Genomic DNA, 6,372 nt, shown 5'->3' with positions numbered 1-6,372 from the left:
AAAAAAAATTTTTATTTTGTTTATATTTATTTTTTCAAAAACAAAAACCGAATATTTAAGTCCAGTATCGATCTTAATTGTTGATATAATATCGCTAGGACTACACTTAATTACAATCGCAGGGTTTCTCCCTGGCCCAGGTTGACTTTATTTAGAATCACACTTATCCCAATCCATGTTGCTCTTAAACCATCCTCTCACACCACCATCATCTACCCACATCCTAATCCTAACAAATATGTTTACATATTTTTAATTCCTGTGATCATGTGATTTGCTCGATAGATCACACCAGGTGACCACGAACAACCTAATGTACTTGTTGATTTGCCGGACTTCAGTTCGAGTTTTGTTTTATATTATTTTATAATATAGAATATTTAAATAAAAACAGTAATTTTGTTTGTTTAAATATTGTTATAAATAAATAAACTAAAAATATTTTTATTTAAAGTTCAAAACATAAAAATTTCATTAATCTACATTATTACAGTTTCTTAGGTGAATAGACGACTAGTTTGAAAATTTTTTACTCTAGCTTGACGTTTGTCAATTTACATAGGTTCTAGATATATCGAACCTTAAAGATGCAAAATTTGAAATAAAAATACCAACAACAAATAATTTTAGTAATAAAATGATTTTTGAATAGTAATAATTTAGAGCAACAAAATTAGGTTTTTGTTCTCGGTTAATAAGTTACCGGCCGCGAAACTCAATTAGTGGAAAGAAACAACGCACAAGTAATGTTGAGAGTACAGGACTGGTTAAGCAAGTATGGCTTACAACTGCCTACTAATAGAACGGAGGTATTACTATTAACTCGAAGGCATAGAAATACGGAAAGAGAGACTCGTGTATATAATTATATGCTGACGACCCAAAAAACGATTAATTACCTCAAAATAACACTCCGAAATGGTAATTGGGAGACACAAATAACTATATCACTTAGATGTTGACACTTAGATTAATTCAAATAATAAGTGACTCACATTTAGAGAAGAGATAATAACCCAGATTGGACCAATAAATCACGAAAATATAGTAGAGAAAATTAGAACGAACCCAGAGAGCTGGAGAACGATACAGTCATATGTGATTCAAGTCCGCAAAGCAACGAAATTAGATCTAGAGAGGAGAATCAGAAACTAATCTAATAAATAGTGCAGACATCAAGAAAATGTGGTAAAAACGTGGAGTTCTGGACGTAGATCGAAAATTACAAAAGCATAGCTAGAAGTGCTAACATAAAAGAATTCTCCTCATAGTAATACAAAAGCGGTTCCGAGGGAAAACAAGTCGTTCCGAAAATGGGGTGTTTAAGTCCGAATACTACATATTAACGGTCGTTCTGATAGTGCATATAGCATTGAACCTGGTACCGACAAAACCACAAAAAAAGAATAAGGTTTCTGGCAATACTTGAAACAATAATATGGTCTGCTAAAACTTAAGTCAATTAAAAATAAATAAAACATTATTTCGTTTAATTAGTTAATGTTTAAAAACCTCTCTATTACAGTTTTTTATATTTTTTCTATTAAGAAATTAGTTTCTTTAATCATAATTAAATTGATAAATTAAATTTAATATAAAGTTGTTAGCAGCTACTTATGTATAAATAAAAGCTTCATATCCACAATATTCATAACAACTGTTTATAAAAACTTGTATTTTTTAAGTATGATATTAGAAGAACCAAACTAATATATATCGGCACATAGTTTTACGGAAAAAGTTTCACTGAATACTGAAAATAGGTCATTACAACGAAGCGTCTAAGAAATAATAATAGTTCCGACAATCCAACCTCAAACTTAAAATAAAGGCCAAAAAAAGACAAAAATACTGGTAAAGATATAAATTCTGCCTAGATTTAGTTTTAGACTAAATAAAAAATTATAAAAATGTTTAAAAACTGGAAATGTTTTAGTAGGACTTGCAATTAGTCGCCCTGGACTAGAGTAATATAACACATTTATTGATACATTTACAAAGCGTACAAGTGCTCATTATGTGTTTTAATTTATGTTAATGTGAAATTCGTGCTGTGAATTTCAGCGAACCATAAAACCAAAAAATAAAATGTTAACATTTTGCTTTATTAAAACGAGCACTTTAGAATTTTAACTGCACTTTTAGCAAACACAGAGCTTCTCTGGATATATATGTCTACTAAGCTTGTTTGGTAGTAATTAGCACTTGATATGGTATGAAATTTGTACTTTTCCGGAAGGAGTGTAGAGGAGTGGAGTGTGCAGATTTGACAAAAACATTTTCACAAAATTACAAGTTCATTAAAATAAAAGCATGTTTTGTATGCAGCAGCGAAGCGTTTTTATATTCCTGCAAATAATAATTTTAAAAAGGATTATTTTGCAAGGATAGCAAGCGCTACAATATGAAACTTTTGACATTTTCCACTTTCTACGCTATTTGATATGAAAATTAATGGGCGGTGTATAAAACTTGTTGGGAATTGTTTTATACGTTTTCGGTTTGTTTTTATGTTTACCGCATTTTATCGGTTAATTAACGTGTTTATTTAATATGATTTGGTTTATTACAGTTTATTACTTTTTACTATGTGTGGTGTGGATATGTGGAAACGTGGATACTACAAAATAGTCGACTACGCTCCTTTGCATACAATTACGAGCGAATAAAACCACGACAAATTATGGTTTAGAATAGATAACATTATAAACATATTATGTATATTTTTAGCTTTTATTAGAGTTTATTATAAGAGAGTAAGTATTCCTTTTAATTAAATTAAAAACTTTGTAATTTTATTTTCAGAATATTTCACTTTTAATCGTTTTAATATATTCGTGGCGTATCAATGTCAACATAAGAAAATCTAATGAACTCGAAGATGTTTATTATGGTAAGTTAACTACTGAAGTTAATTTAATAATTTTCAATTATAATTATTATAAAGCGTTAGCAAACATTTAAAAGTTTTTAAATAATCTTAAATTGACTTGCTAAAGACTTTGAAAAATATTTAAAAATAGTACTTAAGCCAAAAAATAAATTTTTAGCCCCATTTATTACCTCACTTAATAAGTCTTTGGTCCAGCTTATGCTTATATGGCAACATTGTTTTCATCACCATTTAATTCCTGAGAAATCGTATCCTTCAAACGATACGTGATAAAATTTCATGATATTCAGATAACTAATTTCTGGGTTACAGTGATAACCACAGTGTTATAAGTTCTAAAACAATGAAAAAGAAGGAATTTTCTGTGATGAGTTCAAAGCGTTATGAAGAGGATCTCCTAGATATATAGACAGATTTTGAAAGGGTTGGGTATTATGTCAACACGTCATTGCATTCTTTGGATATTATTGTAAGATCGGTACATGGATTCATATATACTTACTGAAGGGGTGAAAGTCAAATAGTCCTCTTGTCAGAAAAAAAAACACCATAAACATGAATAACCCAAAAACAAAGCAGTGAATCAAATTTTGAAGTCAGAGGCAATTACATATGATGTGCATTCCTAAGAAAATAGCATTGCTAAAAAAAATGTGCTTTTAAATAGATTCAAAATTGATGTTTCTAGTTAGATTATTACTGTCAATACATACGCCAATGAAGTTAAACTTCCTCTTTGGTATTACCCAATTTTCATGATATTTGGACAAAAAATGAGTATTTACTGCACTTTAATAATGTGTAAACAGTTTTCATTATGTTAGTATCATAAATAAAGCCAACAAAATATTACTTTAAAGCTTTAATGTAGCACTATAATTATGTAATCGTACAGAACTGGTATATACATATTTATATTTTAAGTGAATTAAGTGTACTTCTATTGAGAAGTTACGTATATGTTTAATATAACAGTAATGATTTCTTTAAATGAAATTATAAAATGCCTTTTACCACAACTTACTATATACCATATACTATTCATGTTACACAGTTGCTGATTTTGAGCACTCATTATACTTTATACTTATGACAATGGAGTAATTTAAATGTCAGATTTTCTATATATAATAATATTACTTATTCAAATATCGACTTGTTGAAACACAAAAAAATTTAAAGATTATTTGCACAATAAATAAATAAAGTCACATATCCGTAATCAGTCCAAAAGTTACCAAATGGGTAGCCACGTTTTCAACATACAAATCACGTATAGGAAAACAATTAAACTGCACACATCCAACTATTAACTGTAGACCAATAAAAACTCACAAAATTGCCAAATGAAGTCCTTAAACAATACCAAAATCGAAAGGATAAAATGACAAAGCAAACAATTGGCAACGAACTCGTAAATTTAACAATTATATTCTACACTCGAAAATCTGAAAGCAAACTTTAATGTTGTTGGGTGTTAGACCTTTACTACTTATGCCCTTGGCTTCTTAATATTTTGACAGTATCACAAAAGTCATATGTCCCAAAAGTATGCACGTTCCTATATTTTAGCCTTTATCTCCATTCAATTTAATTTCTATTTGAGTTCGTTTTTTCTTTTATATTTGCTTTGTGTTATCCTTTCTTTGACCACATAAAGGATTATGTTGGCAATATATTATCCGAATGTCAATTTAACTTCAACCTACACAGTGTACCATTATTCATTATCGCAGCAGGCAAGGACATTAGTATGTACCAGTGTTAAACATCAAACATTATAGTCAGAAGCACTCACACACAGACCCAACCGTACAATTATATTTAATCTAATAAACAAACATATATGGGAATATTTATGGAGATACTTATTGTGGCTTGGATATTTGCTATTCCTCTAGATATTCACACACGTTTTCACATAAAACTACTCGGCTTGGTATGTTATTTATATTTCATTTGTTTTATTTTATTCTTTCAGGTGTACAGATTGCATATTTTGCCATTATCGGCACACAAATGTCCATGATTATCCTCAGTGTTATCCTTCTTTATGGAATTTGCAAGGTAAGTCGTTGTATCAATATTTGCCAGAGTGGTTAAGTACACTAATACCCTTGTGATAAATCGTACCTTTTATTATTCATTTCATATTTACTTCTACTTTCAATTTACTTTTCTAACGTAATTAATTAGCAAGAATTATTTTATTTGAGTTGAATGGTAATGGTCCTTCAAATAGTTATTAAGTATATTACGAAATTATTTTCTTAGACTGTAATATTTATTAGACTTAGACAAATTGCAGAAAATGTCTTTGGAAGGATTAAATACTAAGTATTTAACAAAATAAATGATTAAATTTGAACAGAAATATACTTACATTTTTCAATAACATTCACATCTGAATAAGTAAAAAAAAAAATATGAATGAATTTAACATTATTTACATCTGAAATTTTTATAAAGTTAAATAAGTAACAATTTCTAGTGAAACCTTCAGTAGACTATTAACAATAGAGTAAAGACTTCACAAATTAATTTTTTATGAGAAATCAATAATCAAGTATTCCCATAGTCTGAGTGATAGATTTTTGTTTGAATGTAGATAGAAAGAATTACATTTGTCACTTGTTGAATGTATAATCAGTGAACGAAAACAAACTGTAAAGTACCAAACATAGTGTACTGTTTTGTATTTTTGTTCAAAAATTCAAAACGAACAGTACACTAAAATAGTCCTAAATACGTAAAAAAAATTTTAGAGTTTGTGTTCGCGAACTGTTTATTAGTATACTGTTTCTGGCACCTCCATCCTCTAAAAACTATATATTCCTACACAATAATCTAAATATTATATATGATATACAGAAATTCTTAAACTTTTTTTACTGTTTTAAACTTTATACAAATAAAACAAGAACAATGCACATCAAAAATGTTTCTTAATCATTTTGTTCGACAGACACTAAAAGAACACTAAAAATACACTACCTTCAGGAAATGATCGTTACAAAAGTTTACTAACTTCATGAAAAGATCATTAAAAACTTCACTATCTTCGTGAAAACAACACTAACGAGAAAATAACAAATTTTATAGAAGATGTCGGAAACAGTACACTAATTAAGTGTTTCGGCCATCTCGCTTTTGTACTGTTTCAAAAAAAATAAGCTTTTTTCTAAGAAATAGTAAATTAAAACTTTTTCTATGGTTTGTTATAGCTTTCAGCCGTCTTTTTAGTAATTTATGGAGTCCATGAAAGAAATGTTGTTTTAATGCAACCCATTCATTTTGATTTCTGCGTGACTTCTGGACTGCTGGTCAGAAAGAGCGTCATTGCATTGATTGGAATAATTAGTAAACTGATAAAGTTGCAATCTAGTGAATAGGAAGTGTGTGATAGAACTTTTCATTTAAGAGCTTCCAATATATTTTTGAATAAGTGATCCAAAAGTTTTGCGATAAGTGTTCAAGCA

General features: G+C 28.8%; 1 protein-coding gene across 3 annotated transcripts in view; it reads left to right on the top strand.

Annotated features, from left to right (window-relative positions):
• The window catches only part of LOC119668657 (teneurin-m), a 345,384-nt gene that overhangs the window by 59,852 nt on the left and 279,160 nt on the right, over positions 1 to 6,372 (top strand). The gene's annotated exons all lie outside the window — the stretch shown is intronic.

This window comes from Teleopsis dalmanni, chromosome 1 (assembly GCF_002237135.1).
Source record: "Teleopsis dalmanni isolate 2A chromosome 1, ASM223713v2, whole genome shotgun sequence".
In the NCBI taxonomy this organism is placed as follows: domain Eukaryota; kingdom Metazoa; phylum Arthropoda; class Insecta; order Diptera; family Diopsidae; genus Teleopsis; species Teleopsis dalmanni.
Note: the sequence above shows the minus strand (reverse complement) of the source record. Positions and strands in the feature narration are given on the sequence as shown.